The sequence below is a fragment of the Loxodonta africana genome, chromosome 2 (assembly GCF_030014295.1).
Source record: "Loxodonta africana isolate mLoxAfr1 chromosome 2, mLoxAfr1.hap2, whole genome shotgun sequence".
NCBI classification, from domain to species: domain Eukaryota; kingdom Metazoa; phylum Chordata; class Mammalia; order Proboscidea; family Elephantidae; genus Loxodonta; species Loxodonta africana.
Genome location: NC_087343.1, coordinates 52888206 through 52906860, shown reverse-complemented (window position 1 = coordinate 52906860; position 18655 = coordinate 52888206). Strand labels below are relative to the sequence as shown.

At 37.2% G+C, this 18655-nt stretch overlaps 1 long non-coding RNA gene across 1 annotated transcript; it reads left to right on the top strand.

Annotated features, from left to right (window-relative positions):
• The first annotated feature begins 7131 nt into the window (after positions 1-7131).
• On the top strand, positions 7132-15333 carry LOC111749959 (uncharacterized). Its single transcript, XR_010318468.1, has 4 exons — positions 7132-7890; positions 8140-8209; positions 10075-10181; positions 11343-15333. It is a non-coding gene; the product is annotated as an uncharacterized LOC111749959 (long non-coding RNA).
• Positions 15334-18655: the final 3322 nt, after the last annotated feature.

The following is an 18655-nucleotide window of genomic DNA, read 5'->3' as shown; positions in this document are numbered from 1 at the left end:
GAGAAGGAATTGTTTGGTTGGTTGGTTATTATTATTTTACTCCTTCCCCACTGTTTTATCTTTGCCACCTGGAACTGTACCTAGCATATAAAAAAAAAAATAGAAAGTACTTAATACATTTTGTTGAATTAATGAATATTTTGGCAAAACAAATTTAGAAATATTATTAATAATTTATAGTGTGGGAGTCCTATTTAAAATAGCTGCTGGCTTATCGTTTCCCAGTTTTCCATTAAAACATGTATAAAGAGAAGGAGAAAGTTTACACTGCCATCAACACTTATGCTATTGCTAGAATCTGAGACGAGCGTTTATTATCCACAGACAGGTACAACCGGTTAGAAAAATGCACTGGATGAGCCACGTGTGAGAGAACATCCGAAATGATGCACCCTTGCCTTTCTGGAGGTAGGTAGAAAGCAGTGGCTGCTGCAGTTGGCTGGCTCTGGTTGGAGAAAGCCAGGTGCTAAATTTTCAGGTATTTTGCAAGTTTGTGGTTACACTGCTTGAAGCTTAAAACCAGCCATTGCAGGAGTATTTGTACCATGGAAATCGTTAAAGACTACAAATGAGTCTTTATTTCCCCCTAGATTGTTAAACACTTACTAGTGTATCACTCCTTCTACCTTCATCCCTTCCCCTTTGTTATACTAATCAGAAATCTAAGTGCCTACCACTGCTATTTTAGGGGGCAATGGTGATTCAGTGGTAGAATACTTGGCTTCCATGAGGAAGACCTGGGTTTGAGTCCTCGCCAGTGCACCTCATGAGCACCCACCACCCAACTGTCAGTGGCGGCTTGCATGTTGCTATGATGCTGAACAGGTTTTGGTGGAGCTTTTAGACTAAGACAGATGAGGAAGAAAGGCCTGATGATCTACTTCTAAAAATCAACATCTGATCATGGGGATGGCACAGGACTGTGCGGCCAGTGACATTTCCTACTTCTGTGTATGGGGTCGCTATGAGTAGCAAGCTGACTCAAAAGACTCTAGAAACAACATCACTGGTATTTACTGCCTGCCTACTGCTTTTAAGGCAGCGGGGATATTTTTATACCTTTTATTCATGCTTGTCTTTCTTTGTCCAGTGGAACACTACAGCTGCCAGTGAAATGTGGGTAGGGATAAGCCCAGCATTAAAGTATTATCAGTCAGTTGGAGGAGGTCTGGCAAGGGGAGTGGTGGACCAATCAAGCCTACATTTACACTGAATTCTATTTCCAAATCGTACAGGTACTGACTGGAGAAGTGATGGAATGATGTGGAAATCCACCAAAATGTTTACTGGAGCCTGGCTTATCATATTGAGATGGACTTATTTGATGTAGTCCACTTTATTTCTCATGATTCTGTAAGATTTTAGTAAAAATAGCACCAATGAGGCTATTTTTACTAAAATCTTATGCTTCAAACTATTTCCTCTAATGAACCATGCCCTCTTTCGCCTAATGACCTTTGTTTTGCCTTTCCCCTTGCCTGGATTACCTGATCTTTTCCTGCCCATAAATCCTTAGTCAAGTCAATGCAGCCATGTTTATACTTCTCTGCTGTGAACATTTCCTATACTCATGTATATTATTTTTATACTCTCCTTACTTCTTGAGTCTCTAATCTTCCTATTGTGTCTGCTCAGTGTCATTCATGGTAGTTTATTTCTACGTGCACTGTTATTTTTTACTTGTCAGCTTATGTGAGTGAGGCTCTTTTTTGCCCTTTCTTTGAAGAGTATACTTGTGAACCGGCTTTGGGGAACAGTTTTGCCCTTGGCTTTGCCAAGAACCCTATGGATAATCAATGTCTTAGGAACCATATAGAACATGTTAAAATTAACAAACCATGGTAGCTATAGGCCTGGAATTTCACCTTATTCAGCCGTTTTTTTTTTTTTTCTCACATAGAGGCTAGGCTGAGACAGACAAGCTGCCTTATCATCTCCTCTGTGACACCGAGCAGTTTTGAAAAATTGAATCATTCACTAAATGAATAGTCATTTGAGGGTCCCAGCTCTGTTCAGGTCACTCAGTTCCAGTCCTCAGTCATGTGAAGGCCCAAGGGCTTGTCCTTGTCTAGTGGAAAATACAATGTAAGTCCCTAAAATACTGGGAAGGAAAGTACCTCACAGATCAGCCTCAGATTCCACTCACATGCTTACTATTTGAGTTTTAGTTTCCATTTTATTTCTGATACCTATGAATTTCCTTGTCTTTGGTGAAAGTTTTGTTATGAATTTAAAATAAGTTTTGTTATAACAAAATATCTAGGTATTTATGCTGCTAGGGATTCTATTTATCTTAATCAGCTAACCTTCTAGAAATGGAAGTTGCATTATACATATCTTTATATTTAGGGAAAGAGAATTAAAGAGAATTTAGCTCTATGCTGCTAAAAATTGGGTACTACATAAAATTTGTCACTACAAATATATGTGATGGCTCTTAAATTGGTAGGGTTTTCCTCAATTTGATAAAGAAATAAAGAGAAAGCTTCCTGTAATATAAAATGTTACTAAGAATGTCATCACGAGATTATAGGGAAATAAGACATACTAGAAATATTTAGCTTTGTGGAAAATTTGAAGAAATACGAGTGAACTTTTTCTCAACACAGAGTAGTTAATTCATACTCCTGCTAAAAACTGAGTTGCTAAAAGTAGTTGTATAAATTATTGCTAGACTGCAACAATGGTGATGCAATATCACATTTCAATTTCATTTCACACACATTTGTATTGCATATAATATCTGCCAGGCACTGTGCTCAGACCGGGGGTACCAAAACACCATGATTGTTCTCAAGTATCTTACTGTCTAGTGTGAGAATGGCATGTAAACAAATTAAAACCCAGAGTAACAGTACAGTACAAATAGTAGGTATAAGGGACGGAGGTAAGTAATACAGGGAAGAAAGACTTCACTGAAGAGATTGCACCCTGGCAAGTTTGAAAGATAAACAGGTTTTTGACATGTGAACTAAAAAGGAAAGTCTATCTCAGGCACAGTGAAGGCACCTGACATGTTGACGCACAGCCTAATGGCAATGATGCTTATTTGGGATACTCTATAAGGAGAAGATTACGCAAACATTGATTCACAGAGTTGGAGCCACACAACTTTGGAGTATCTGAATCCTCACACGTTAGTTCTATTCAGTTATTCATCAAGGAGAAACCCATTTGAAAACTGAAGCAGAACTCCAGTGTAAGATAAGCAGACCAAATTAGGAAAAAAAAAAAAAAAATTAGAAAGCTGAGTATAAATGGTAGAGTTTGTTAGAGTATCCCATGGAAAGTTAACTGAGAAATGAGTTAACCTGGATGGCTGCTTGCTTTGTATCAATGCAAATGAATGCTGCGTGTTATCAGATGGTTGTATGATCAGTCCTGCATAATAGGTCCCGTTCTTCTCTATACACTGTATATGGTGTGGTGGCTTTGAGCACTGGGTCTGGAGCCACAATCTTTAAATGCTTAGTTTAGTGTTGCTGTAACAGAAATACAAGTGGGTGGCTTTAAAGAACAGAAATTTATTTTCTCACAGGTCTGGAGGCTAACAGTCCAAATCAGGGTATTAACCATGTCTGTTCTTTCCCTTTAGGTAGTCCCGGGCAATCCTTGGTTCCCTTCCTTATAGACAATCTTTCCATGGTGTTTGTCTTCCTGTGTATGTGTGTGTCCAATCTGCGCTTTTGGTAACTCAGGAGTGATTAGATTTAGAACCCACTGTCCTAGGGTATAATCTAGTTAACATAACAAAGAGAACGTATTTCCAGACAGGATTACATCCAGAGGTACAATGGCCAGGAATTCAACACATATTTTAGGAGAACACAATTCAATCTATAACAGGTTCAAATCCCAACTCTACCACTTACAAATTCTGTGACCTTGGAGAAATTGCTTAATATCTAAATGCCTCAGGTTTCTCATCTGCACCATGAGAATAATGATAGTATAGTTCCCTGTAAGGATTGAGTGCATAAAGTATTTAGGAAAGTGGCTGGCTATAGGTATAAACTCTTTGAAACCCATTGCCGTTGAGTCAATTCTGATTCATAGTGACCCTACAGGACAGAGTAGAACTGCCCTACAGGGTTTCCAAGGAGCAGCCGGTGGGTTCAAACTGCCGATGTGTTGGTTAGCAGCAGTAGCCCTTAATCATATAAAAAAAAAAAAAAAAAGCTATGTTTATTATTGCTACATGGATAGTCAGCTCTGACTTTGTCCCTCATTCCTGTTACTAAAACAGCTGTCAGGGTTCTCTTGAGACAAAAAAAATCCATATATACACAAAACAATATTATATATTGTCTATGGGGTCATGTTCAAGGAGACCTTAATCTTATCTACAATATTTTAATTTTTACAAGGAAAAATATATTTATGTAAAAAAAAAAGTACACAATAAAAATTAATTTAAAATCATTACTACTCTCTTGTAGTTTTGGCTTAATGCTAATTGATACACAAACTTTATCTTACCAAAGATATTTAATTTATATTTTTGGCTTTTTTCAGATGAATCACAAGTATGATCAGTACGTTCCTCCCCCACCACTGCATTTGACATTCATTCATTCACTGGCTCATTTATTCATTCTTCAGTTATTGAGTTCCTACTATGTAGAGACATTGCTTTTAATCATTTAGATATGTTATAGTTTTATATTCAAAATTAGCAACTGGGTAAAGGAAAACAAAATTACAGTGTAACTACACTTGGAGCATCTCAGTAGGAAATCAATATTTTAGGAAAAATGATCAGGCTTATAAGAAATACAAAAACGATTATCATATATGTGTAACAAATAGGCAAAGTGCGGATGATAGCACCACCTGGACAATTTTAAATTTAGCTTGCAGTGAATGGGCGGAGAGGTTCTTTTTCACATATATATACACATACATACTCATTTTCTTTAAGGACTATAAACTTAAATATGGTCAATCAAATATGAAGTCCAAGTAGGGTATTATTTCTGAAATATGTCTGAAAAAGGACAAAATAAATTTTTACATAGCTCTGTAGGTAGAATAAAAAAAAATTTTTTTTTTTTTGTAGGTGCATAAAACAAGGAAGAAAACAGAATCTATGTTTTTTGTTTGTAGTTGCATTGCTTATCATTTCTTTGGATAGGAAACAAGAAAGATACTTCAAGGCTGAACTAAATTTTTGTAACAAAATACTTGGCTGAATCTGACAAATGGCAAAATATTCTTTATTGCCTTCTCCTTCTTCTTTCTCTGTCTCTTTCATGAATCTGAATAACATACTTTTAGAAAAAAAAAACCTTCGTTTCTCTATTCTGGTGGAAAAATGTAATGATTAACATTTTGAACAGTTTCATTTTGAAGTCTCTTGATGTTATTTTAGAAGCCTTGTGATGTATTTCCTCCTGCTTTTTTTTTTTTTGCCTCCACTGAGTTTAAGAATCTTTATTAATCATAAAAGAATCCTTGGCTCCGTACTACTCAATATTACAGCTCTTTCTCACACCCATCTACTTGCTTTACCCTTAACCATTGTCATTTCAGATCTATTCCCTCTCAGGGCAGCTTGAAATCAAAGTTCATCAAGCACATTCCCCCCTCAACTCCACCTGACATTGGTTATGACTACTTTACAGCACCCTAGAACTTGTAGTATTAATTTAGATGAACGGTTAGTTTGTACTAACGTATCTAGTGGGTTTGTTCCTCATAGCTAGTGTGTTTGGCTAAAATAACAATAGCTAAACTCTTCTTACATTTACTTTACAAATACATTTTAAACTCTTGAAAAGTAGAAACTATGTCTTATATTGACTTTGTGTTTTTTTTTTTTTGTCCATATCTGAATATTTACATGAGAAACAAAGAAAGAGTATTTTATTTCTCTCTGCATTCTAATAGACCTAGAGGAAGTTTAAAACGAAACAAGTAAATGAACAAACAAAAAACCCAAACCGGAGAACTGATCAGTATAAACTCTACCTGTAAAGACTGATCTTTCTTTGACTCTTTCTCTAAAGATGATGAGAAAGGGGTCTCTTAAATGACTGGATTTGCTCTAACTGTCTTCAAGGACAAAGTTTATTTTATCAACTGAGGGAATCTCTTTTCCTAAGAGAACATATTCTCATTGTGTATCAAGCCAGAAAGGAAATAAAGAGGGGGTCAAATGAGTTTAATGCAAAGTTTGTTTTCAACTTGAACTTTAAAAATCAGCAGAAATTTAGTGATTTATTTTATTTTGATTTTTTAAGTTCCCAGAATACCCTTTCCCTCTCAGTCCTTTCTAGTTTAAGGGCTTATTTTTCAGTTTCCTGTGCATTCAGTAAAAAAAAAAAATCTCTATATAAACATTGTCCACAGGGGTTTGTGAGATGCATTTATATTTATACTCTATATTTATATTTTATATGAGAAAAGAGAGACATGGAAGAAAAGAGAATTGATTTAAACATAGTAATAAATAAACTTTTTTTTTTTTTGCAATTGCTCAAATCTGTTAAAATTTCCAAAAGATGATAATAATTTGTGAGAATAAAATTCTTCTTTAGCTTTTCCTTGAAATATGGGGAATATCACGGGACTACTTTAAACCACAATGAAATTGAACATTTTGGTTAGCTTTAAAACTGAATTAAAACTTAAAAAATACACACAAGTCATCTTTCAAAAATTTTGAAGTGGGATCTAACTCCTCTTCTCTCTGTGACTGCACACTGTCTCTTTCTACATACATTTTAGTAGATCTCAAATTTAAAAGTTACTCATTTCTTCCTTTAAATGTGACTCCAGCTATGTCAATTTTCCTTCATGCCTTTAGAATTCCTGGCTCAGTACAAAGCACTGTTGCTGCCTTCCTGGCTTCCCAGGTTTCCCTTGCCAATGCATTCCATTAGCCACTTCCAGATATTCTAAAACAGTATTTTATAATAACACTCCTTACTCGGGAACTCATAGAATTTCCTACTGCCAATTCAATGGGTATCGTGGAACAGTGAAAAGACCTCTGTACTAAGAATCAAATGATACTCCACCACGATATTAAGCCTTCTCCACTATAAAAATTAATAATGGTCATCTCTACCTCACAGTCTTATTAAAGGGATCAAAAAAGATAAATACGTTAAAGTAGTTTTAAAATTAAAAAAAAAAAAGAAAATTTAAAGCACCATACAAATAGAGTTGGAGACTATTAAGTTTCAAGTCTTCTCATAAATTGACCATCACACACCTATCTAAACATATTCCTATCACTCTTCTCATGGGCATACTCTGTTCCAGGTAAACTAAACTCCCTGTGCTAGCATGTTGTGCTCATCCCTGTCTTCATTACCTCTGTTCATCCTGTCTGTTCACTTCGCCCGTTTAAATCCTATCCAACTGCCCAGCTAAACTTTTCATCCCCTGCCACGACTCCTGCTCTGACCTCTTGCTGCAAGTATCATCAAGCCATACCTCGTGGGTTAGTTTATAGCCAGATTACCAGACCTTGGAAGGTAGTCCTCCATTAGGGATTTCCAGAGCACCTACCACAACAGTGAGGACACGATAGGTATGCAGTAAATATTTGCCAATGGGTAGGTTTTTGTATCACTCTGTCTCTTTCCTCTGAATGCTTATGACATGGTTTTGTTAGCTTGAGAAGCCAAAGGAAACAAATTAAAGTCACATTTGCTCCAGCGGGGTCCCTTAGGATGTTGCGTATCAAAGTCTTTTTCAGACGCAAAACCAGTTGCCTTTGGAGGTTGGAAGTTCTTGTCCACCCAGAGGCAACTTGGAAGAAAGGCCTGGTGACCTGCTTTCAAAATATTTGCTACCGAAAACCCTATGGAGCACAGCTCTACTCTGATACACATGAGGTTGTCATGAGTTGGAATCGACTAGACAGCAACTAATTTACTGGTATGTTTGTTTATTTGATCATATAGAATCTTATTAAGGATAGAACAACAACTGTTAGTTTTTAAATATATGATGTTTTACATTGCACTAATTTTCAACGATTACAATGTCAAATGTTTATTAGAGAACTTAGACACTTTTGTAGTTAAAAAAAAATTGTTTTGAAACTGTGTGGTTTCCGGAGCAGAGAAGAGGAAAGCAGAAAACTTTAGAAGTTCCTCATTGCTCTTCTTTTGTATAAATTTACAGGTTTCATAGCATGAATTATTACCTGGGTGGAAAAAGTGAAGACTCTTCCCATTTCAGAATTATGAAACAGGTAAAACACATTAAAAATGTAAATGACTGAAAAATGCAATTAAAGTACAGAGAGAAAAGCATAACATGTTTTAAAAATTAAATTAACAACCACACGTACGTATGTGTCTGGTGGTTAGATTTTTGAGGTCTGGTATTTCCTACTGGCTTTTTTATGTATCTTTTCAAAATGTAGATTAATAAAAAATTTCTGTTCATTTTCCACTTTCTAAATATTTATATATTTTATCTTGTTGATTACCCTACTTTTAGACATCTTTATCTTCTTTTCTGTTCACAGAATTTATTTCTTTTGTCTCTGTTTTATTTCTTGCTCGTTTTGGTTTCTATTCTCTATAGCCCCTCCCTCCTTTTATTGTCTCGGTTCTCTGTTGTGGAAATGTAGACGTAATAACTATAGTCTGTACTGTGATTTATATTTTACTTCTTGGCCTGTGGTAAATCGGAACCCTGGTGGCGTAGTGGTTAAGAACTATGACTGCTAACCAAAACGTTGCTGTTCAAATCCACCAGGCACTCCTTGGAAACACCATGGGGCAGTTCTACTCTGTCCTATAAGGTTGCTACGAGTTGGAATCATCTCGACGGCAATGGGTTCTCTGGTAAATTAAGTGACCAAGCCTTGCATATAGTAAGATCTTAGTGTGGTATGGTTTTATTCAATTAGAACAGAGATTTAAGTTACCAATAAATTAGGGCGGAGGGGATTTTCACTCAGTGAACATATGCCCTTCTTCCAAGAGACCACCTCTCTCTGTTGTTTCCTATCTGAGGGGCAGGGCAGCACCACTCACTGAGCTGTCCATGGTCCAAATAAGAATTTCATCTTTCACGTCTCCTCTTCCTCTCTTGCAGCACACATCGAAGTAATTTTCAGTTCCTTCTATTTTGCCTCCTAATAACTTTTGAATAGATTCGTTTCTGTTCTTATCCTGTCTTGTTTATTCCTATCCATTTTTCAAAACAAAGCCTGATACTTTCCCATTCCCTTGTGATAAAGCATGAACTCTTTTGCATACCCTAGGCCACATTTTAGGCTCTGGCCCAAGTTTTTGTCCTTCATCTTGGATTTATTCATCACTCTCTTGAAATCCTGGTGGTGTAGTGGTTAAGAACTATGGCTGCTAACCAAAAGGTCGGCAGTTGGAATCCACCAGGCGCTCCTTGGAAACCCTATGGGGGCAGTTCTACTTTGTCTTATAGGGTCACTACAAATTGGAATCCACTGGATGGCAATGGGTTTGGTGTTTTTGGGGAGGGGGGGACAGTCTCTTTCATACCCCCACCACTCTAATCTCCAGCCATATTTACTTTTAGCTACTTAAATCTACTCATTCACTCGTGTTTGTGGATTCTTTCTCTTATTTCCTGGCATTTACACATGCTCTGCCCTCTGTGTGGAACATCTTTTCTCAACTCATCCCCTGTCTAACCCCCACGTATCCTCTAGGACTCATCTGAGAGGGCATCTCCATTGGTAAATCTTTCCCGACTCCTCAAGACAAGTTCTCTGAAGAACTCTATTCTTGACTCCACCAAAGTACTTACACACTATTTTTAAGTAGGTTGTCCACCATACTGTCCTTTTGTACAGCAAAGCCTATTTTAACTAGATTTGCCCACTTGAGTTCTCTCCAATTATTTAAACTTCATGGTTTTCTTGTTTTGTTTTGTTTTTTGCCTTTGCTTAACTCTTCCACCTGTTGGATTTAAAGTAAATTAAGTGTATCAAATAAGCTTTACTATATAATATAAATTTAACACAATTATATTAGCTTACCCTAATTATTTATGTAGAATTTGAAATTTAGAGAAAGTTGATATGAATTGATACCAAGATATTTGATTTCTGATTTCTAATTCCAGATGTTGGTGTCCAATAACAGCTGCTTATGTGTCAAGTTTATGTATATCCCTGAATGGTCATGGCTGTCCATTCTTAACGTTACCCTAGTAACTCTGTTCTGAAGCAAGTAAGCAACCTCTCTCTTTATTCTACTCTTTTCTTTCCCACTCTAAGGCAGTGATTACAATCTACCAAGTAATGCTGTCAAATTTTCTGACATCAGAAGGACATGTCTTAGTTATTTCACTAACCCAGAGAAGGGAAGGTAATAAAACTTTCTTTATGGTAAGCGTTTTTCCACTCCAAATTCAAAGAAGAAATACTTACAGGAAGTTTTAGGGAGCATGAAGTAAATGCTATCAGTCAAACAGAACAGACTTGTTAAGCCCAGAAGTCCTTTTCTTCTCACATATTTATTGCTTTATCCTGATCAAGGGCAAAATAATGCATGGATAAATTACATGGTTCAAGTTCATATTTTGAATACTTGATCCACTCACTAAATCTTGTAGTTTATTACTAAGTATAGTTCATCTTCAATTCCCCTTTCTGGCTCCATTTCATGGTTTATAAATATAAGGTGCAAGGTCTTACAGATAACTCAATTAATTTCTTGCAGTTTAATATAGCCCTCTATATGATATATTTATATGCCGAAGTTGTATGGTCCAAGAAGGTATTTTAAAACTCTATATGAACAGCTCCGGTGTAAAATATGTAAAAAAAAAAAAATGTACAAATATTTTACACCTTTTTTATTCATTTATTTTTTGATCAGTTCCTAAGTGTTAGGTAAGATATTGAATGGGTACATTACTGAATATTCATCTCTAGTAAATATGATTGACCAGCATGCATGCTTACAGGAAATCTCATATGGACTATATAACATTTCTTGAGTCACTGTAATTTGTAAGCAAAACTGGGCGTAAATCTAAGTCATATTTATTCCCATCTAACCTCTTCTTCATTTTTATTTATTCCTCTATTTATTTTCTCTTCATTCTATCTCCTGTAAACCTCAAGCCTAATTACGATTACTGACTTAATACTGCTGGGGTATTAGCTGTGATGAAAATTTTGAACTTCATTGCCAAAGTTTAAAAATCTGGTTAGGTAGGCTCACAGAACATTTCAACATGTAGTTCTGGCAATATTATCTCAAACAGCATATACCTAGCAATCCCTCCAATCCTTGATTTATTTGCTAAGACTTTTTTCTATTTGAGTTCTTTGTCATTATCATTACTTATAACTTAGATTCATATATTGTTTTCATATGTATCAGGTGGTGAAAACAGTTTGTGCTAGACTACTAAAGGTTGCCAGTTTGAACACACCCATCAGTACCTCAGAAGAAAAGACCTGGCAATCTCCTTCTGTTAAGATTACAGCCAAGAAAACCCTATGGAGAAGTTCTGCTCTGTAGCACATGGAGTCTCAATGAGTTGGAATTGACCTGATGGCAACTAACAACAACAACATGAGGAGTCTGTTCCTGAGGCACCAAAAATCTGCTCTAAGAATTCCAGTTAGTGGGCTGAGGGCTTGGGACCATGGCCTCAGGGGACATCTAGCTCAATTGGCATAATATAGTTTATAAGGAAAATGTTTTCTATATCCTACTTTGGTGAGTAGTGTCTGACATCTTAAAAGCATGTGAGTGGCCATCTAAGATACGTTTACTGGTCCCATCTCGTCTGGAGGAAGGGAGAACGAAGAAAACCAAAGACACGTGAGAAATATTAGTCCAAAGGACTAATGGACCACAACTACCACAGCCTCTACCAACCTGAATCCAGCACAACTAGATGGTGCCTGGCTACCCCCACTGACTGTTCTGACAATCATCACAATAGAGGGTCCCAGACAGAGCTGGAGAAAAATGTAGATGAAAATTCTAACTCACAGAAAAAGACCAGACCTACTGGTCTGACAGAGACTGGAGGAACCCCAAGAGTATGGCCCCCAGGTACCCTTTTAACTCAGCACTGAAGTCACTCCTGAGGTTCACCCTTCAGCCAAAGATTAGACAGGTCCATAAAACAAACAATAGTACAAGTGGCTCAACCATGTATATGAGACTAAATGGGCGCACCAGCCCAGGATCAAGGACAAGAAGGCAGGAGGGGACAGGAAAGATGGATGAGTGGAAACGGAGAACCCAAGGTCAGGAAGAAGAGAGTGGTGACATGTCTTGGGGTTGGCAACCAATGTCACAAAACAAAGTGTATATTAATTGTTTAATGAGAAACTAATTTGCTCTGTAAACCTTCACCTAAAGCACACACACACACACAAAATTCCAGTTAGGTCTTTGCTATTATTCATCTTTCTGATACTGAGGAAAGGGGAATGTGGAGGGGCTGGTTGGTGGTTGTTTACACTGACAATTTCTCTCTTCATCATAGAACAATCAAAACATTGTTTTATGTCTAAATTCAGAGTGGCATAGTGATTAAGAGTTCAGCTGCTTACCAAAAGGTCGGCAGCTCACATCTACCAGGAGCTCCCTGGAAACCCTATGGGGCAGTTCTACTCTGTCCTATACAGTCACTATGAGTTGGAGTCGACTCAATGGCAATGGGTTTGGTTTTTTTGGGTTTTTTTAATAAGCATATTGGGAATGGGGGTATGGTAAGAGAACAGGAAGATGAATGATTTCCTACAGCAATGAATAGATTTAAGTAATCATTTTTTAATCATTCTTTGATTAAATCTTTCAATGGCTACCCTACCTTTCTGTCTTAAGAAGATTGTTCTTCTTGGAGGTGAATGCTACTTTTCAGGAGGAAGGGAAGTAATAATTTTCATGTAAAAATGGTTTGTAATTTTCATAGGCCTTAAAGTGGGGTGAGAGCTCATAGGTAAGGTCAGGTAAAAGTAAAGAAGAGTTCTTGTTTCTAGAGAAGAAAGGATTGCTTTAGAGCTGTTCTCAGTGAAATGAATGACATTGAAGAGAAAATTACTTCTGCAAAACAATTCCCAAACTATTCCTTAATAAATCCATGAAGATATGTTGCAAATTGCTTGTGACCATAAATTTATAAGAACAAACTTAAAAGGAAACAAAAAACAATTTGAACTTAATAGTACTAAGTTAACACCAAAACCAAAAAAACCCAGTGCCATGGAGTCGATTCTGACTCACAGCAACCCTATAGGACAGAGTAGAACTGCTGCATAGAGTTTCCAAGGAGCGCCTGGTAGATTCGAACTGCTGGTTTCTTGGTTAACAGCCCTATCACTTAACGACTACACCACCAGGGTTTCCCAGGTTAATACCCAAAATGGGTTATTATTCAAGAATTTCGCATAAAATCAATGAAGTCATACTTGAAATTACCACTAGAGGGCAGAAAATAGGGAAAAAAAGGTCCTTAACAGTAGTTAGTGGGTTTCTGGAATCAGAAATTTCAAGGTCCTGGAACCTCTGGAAACAACCATGACAAGAATAGTTGTTAACATTTATGAGGTACCTACTATGAGTCAGACACAGTTCTAAGAACTTTATAAATATTAACTCATTTAATTTCACAACAACTCTACGAGGTAAATACTATCAGTGTCTCTATTGTATAGATGAGGAAACTGAGGTTAAATGATTAGTACAAAATTATTCAGTAGGTAAATGGTAGCACAGGATTCAAATCCAGATGATTAGAATTTCAAGTCTGCACTGTACTTCTCCCATGATGACAACTTTTTTTATAAATGTGTGTACTTTATTACAAACAACAGTGTATAGAATCACTTTCTGAGCTATGAGAGAGAACAAGATGTTTCTTTTGGCATGATTTGGTGATAAATTTCCTAACTTAATTCTACTGCATTGCTTGATAAGCCAGGGATTTCCCAGGTGGTTTCATAAACACATCTTGGGAAACAAACCTAAAAATTTGTTTTTGTTCTTTCGATGCTGCAAATTATCATGTTTTCTGAATAACTTGAACTAATAAACAGAACCTACTGGTACCACTATTAACAGTGTAAGGGAGAGGCTGAGCCCCAAATGGAAGAGTAACTGCATTGGCTTAGCAAACAGCAGTAACATCAGGGCACTGCTGGAGTAATTTGGTTGAGGCTGGATGACACGGGGGCAGGAAGACAAGGTCCACAGCTTGTCCTCCAGCCACACCGGTGATGAAGGAATGGTGCAAACAAAAAGGGAAGGGTTGAATCTTGATTGTTTAACCAGAGGCTGTCTGCATTGCCCCCATTTCTATATTCACCAGGTGGGGCACAAACTAGGGCCTGGATTTGAATTCCTCCCCCTGAGCACATATTACTTAGCAAGGTAGCTAATGCCCCTATAGCACTGCACAGGAAAATAATGAGGAGATGAAGAATAGTGCCAGTGTTATAAAGGAAAGGCAACAAACCAAAACCTACAGTCAGTGGGATTAATGGACCAGACAGAATAAGAATTTGAAATATGCATGGTCAATATTTTCAAGGAGATGCTATCTTATTTTCAATCAAAATTCAAGCAGGCTCTTTTAAGGAGCCTTTTACAGAACTTAGCAACTGAATTTAGAATATATACGGAAGAATAAAGGTCTGTGAATACTTTACTCATTTTATTTAAAGAACAGCAAAAAATGGGGACACATTCTGTATGTAAGACATCAGACATAGCACAAAGCCATATTAATAATGAAACTAATGTGGTATTCATTACAAACAGAAAGACTAAGGAACATAGTGGTAATCTCAGAAATACACACTCAATACATATACCCAGTGCATATACACATATGCATTTGAAACATGCTAAAATTGACATATAAATAAGTGGGGAAAAGATAGATTGTTTAGTAGAGGGCACTGGGAAACTGATATGAAAAAATTAAGTTGGATCCATACCTTATATCATAAATAAAGACATACCGGATGTATAAAAGATCAAAGTGAAAAGTAAAATGTAAAAACAAACAAAAATTCAGGAGAATACATTTGCTACCTTGAAGAAATAGAAAGTTTTCTAGAATATAAGAGGACAAACCATTAAAAGAGATACAGAGGTGGGGTGGGGGGAGCGAGACAGAGAGAGAGAAATAAAGGAAGCATTTAATTATGTTAAAATTAAAGATTTTTCTTCATGAAGAAAACTCAGAGATAAAATTAATAAATGATTGACAAACTCGGAGAAGATATTTGCAATGTGTGGGACAAACAAGGGGTTGGCATCTAGAATACGCAAGGACTTCCTGAAAGTCAATGTGAAAAGACAAGAAATTCAGTAAAAAAAAAAAAAAAAAAAGACCAAAGAAGAATAATAGGCAATTTCCATAAAGGGAAAACTGAATGGCCAATAACTCTGTGGAAAGTTGTTCAACTTACCTTGTAAACAAAAATATGCAAATTAAATCAACAGTGAAATATGACTTTATCCATTATTTTGGCAAAATATAGAAAGTTGGATATCATGATGTGGCTTATCGGTCTTAGACATAACCAAAAATCTCATGGAACTGAGTTACTGGTCTTGAAGGTTAAGGATCGTAGTCTTGGGGGACATTTAGGTCAATTGGCATAACAGTTCATAAAGACAGCATTCTACATCTTACTTTGATGAGTAGCATCTGGGGTCTTAAAAGCTTGCAAGCAGATATCTAAGATAGAACTATTGGTCTCTTTCCAGCTGATGCAAAGGAGAATGAAGAAAACCAAAGACTCAAGGAAGCAATTAGTCAAAAGGACTGATGAACCACAGGAACCACAGCCTCCACTAGCCTGAGACCAGAAGAACTAGATAGTGAGAAGGGCAAGAGATCAGGCTGGCTATCATTAAAAGGCCTTTGCCTCAGTATTCTTGGAATTTAAACCTAAGTGCAGACCACCATATTACTTTTACTCCTAGCACCTGAGAACTACTTGTGATTAACAAACTAGGTGCTCAGACAAGATAAAGGGCTACATTCCAAGGCCCTGTGTGCTTGATTAGCTATAATTAAGTAACCTCTGATTCAGTATTCTTGGAATCTAAACGCAGACCACCATATAACTTTTACTGCTGATACTCGAGGACTACTTGTGACTAACAAACGAGGTGCTTAGATAAGATAAGGGCCATATTTCCTATCCGTACATGCTTGACCAGCTATAAATTACTGATAACCCTCATGAGTTGTTTTTCAAGTCTCCCACCAGGTGCAGAGCATGTGTAGTAACAATCAAGGTATCCTATGAATGATCGCCCACGTAAGATAATCATGAACAAAGATCCCTTGCTGGGACTCGAACCAGGATCCAGAGACATCACGCATGTGCAACATCCCAGAATAAGTCCTGTTTGACACCCCAGCAGTCCTCTCGACAGACTCCATCTTAGTTCCAACAACCCCTGCGAGGAAATCCATCTTGAATTCCAACTGCGTGTGTATTTGATTTTCATAATGCCTCCCCTTCTCCTGGAAATCTCCACTCATCTAATAAATGAGGAAAACCTTTATAAACCCTAGGAAATTCTTCGTCGAAGAGAGACTGGAGGCTAGCGTAGGTGGAAACCCCTCTCCATCTCTGCCTTGCAAGCCTTTTTACTTTCTTTCTGTCCCTAATAAACCTTTGTTCCTGTGGAACTTCTGAGCCTCTTCTGGTCATTCTTGGTCAGAAGAGGTTAAGAGCCTAAGCAGGGCTTAGTCCCGAGCTGGGAAGCCCTGCCCTATAACAGTGCCCAGCTACCACTACTAACCACTTTGGCCAGGATCACAATAAAAGGTCCCGGTTAGAGTGGGAAAAAACTGTAGAAAAAAACTCGAATTTATAAACTAGACCAGACTTACTGGTCCTATAGAGGCTGGAAGAACCCCCAAGACACCCTTCTAACTTGGAACTGAAACCACCCCCAGAGATAACCTTTCACCCAAATAACAGACAAGCCTATAAAATAAGCAACAGCACCATGAGGAAAGTGCTCCTTAAAACAATCATCTATATGAGACCAAAAGGGCAACATCTACACAAAAGCAAAGATGAGAAAACAGGAAGGGGTGGGAAACCCGGAGGAATGGAAGTAGGGAACTCAGGGTGGTAATGGGGAGAGGGGGGATTGCAACCAATGTCATGGAACAGTTTGTATATAAGTTATTGATTGGGAAACCAATTTGCTCTGTAAACCTTTACCTAAAGCATAACAAAATGTTCAAAAAATAAAATTTGCATTGATTCCAGGAAAAAAAAAAAAAAACTGACCCAAACTGCAAAAGCCTGCCAGAAACTGCTCTATAGCAATGTAAATTTGTCTTATCCTGCTACAACAGGATAGTTGTCAAACCATTACCTCCTAATTTAAATCTCAAAAAGTCTCTTGGCTGCAGGTGGGTGGAGGGCCAAATTATTAGTAGCCAGGGCAGAAGTCTTTAGGGCAGAAGTAAACTGGTATCAGTGTCCTTAGCAAAGGGGGAAGGCAGGGTTCAATCAATCATGTTAAGATTGGAGACTATATTTCTCCCTCCTTTTCTCTTTGTGGGGGCACTGTGTTAAGAGCTATGGCTGCTAACCAAAAGATTAGCAGTTCAAACCCACCAGCTGCTCCTTGGAAACCCTATGGGATAGTTCTACTCTGTTCTATAGGGTCACTATGAGTAGGACTTCACGGCAATGGGTTTTGGTTTTCTTCTTTTTATAAGACCAATTCTTTGAGCTATTTGCTTTTTTTGGAATCACAATGGCCTCCCTCTGTGCATATAGAAAAACTGCTCAGAATAAACCTTATGTTCAAATTCCTGAGTTTCAATTATTTTTAACAATAATAAAGGAGCCTTGGTGATACAATGGTTAACTCATCTTGGCTGCTATCTGGAAACGTTGGCAGTTGGAACCACAAGCAGCTTTGCAGGAGAAAGGACCTGGTGACCTGCTTCCATAAAGATTACCTCATGGGGCAGTTCAACTCTGTACTATAGGGTCACTGTGCGTCTGAATTGACTGAACACCACACAACAACAATATGCTGATAATACATAGAATATTATGAAATTATTTTGAAAATCAATTACTGTTAAGGAAATATTTTGAAAATGATATCGCCTCTTATATTTTAATAACAATAAAGTAATAACTTACTTTTGGGGTACTGGGCAGAAGCAGCCTTGGGTTATGAGCTAAGTACAATATGGTTTGTGTGAGTATGAGAAGTCAGCATGGCAGATATCATGGGATTGGCCTTTTCGTGCCTATACTTACACCTGATTGGCAAAATTTGGCAAGAGGAAATCAAGGGTAGAATAGGAAGGAAGGAACTAATTTATAAAAAATGGAAAACATTTCAGAATCCTTGAGCTTTACAAGAATTGGTTGGTATTCTCACTATATCCATAGGTGGCTGCTAGAGACACAGGCTACCTATGATGCAAACATTGGTTATAATATGTGAGATGATCAGAGGATGCCAGATAACCTATGTGCAAAACCATAAGCATTCCTAAGTGACCAGTATTTTGTATCTTCAATGCTTTTGTCTATGAAATAGAATTAGTCACATTTGAAAGAATGGTGACTACTAAAGCAACTGAAAGTAGGTAAGAAACGAACTCATATTTTGGTTTATCATCTTATTTGGCATTAATAGACATTACTACCAGAGACAATGGAAACTTT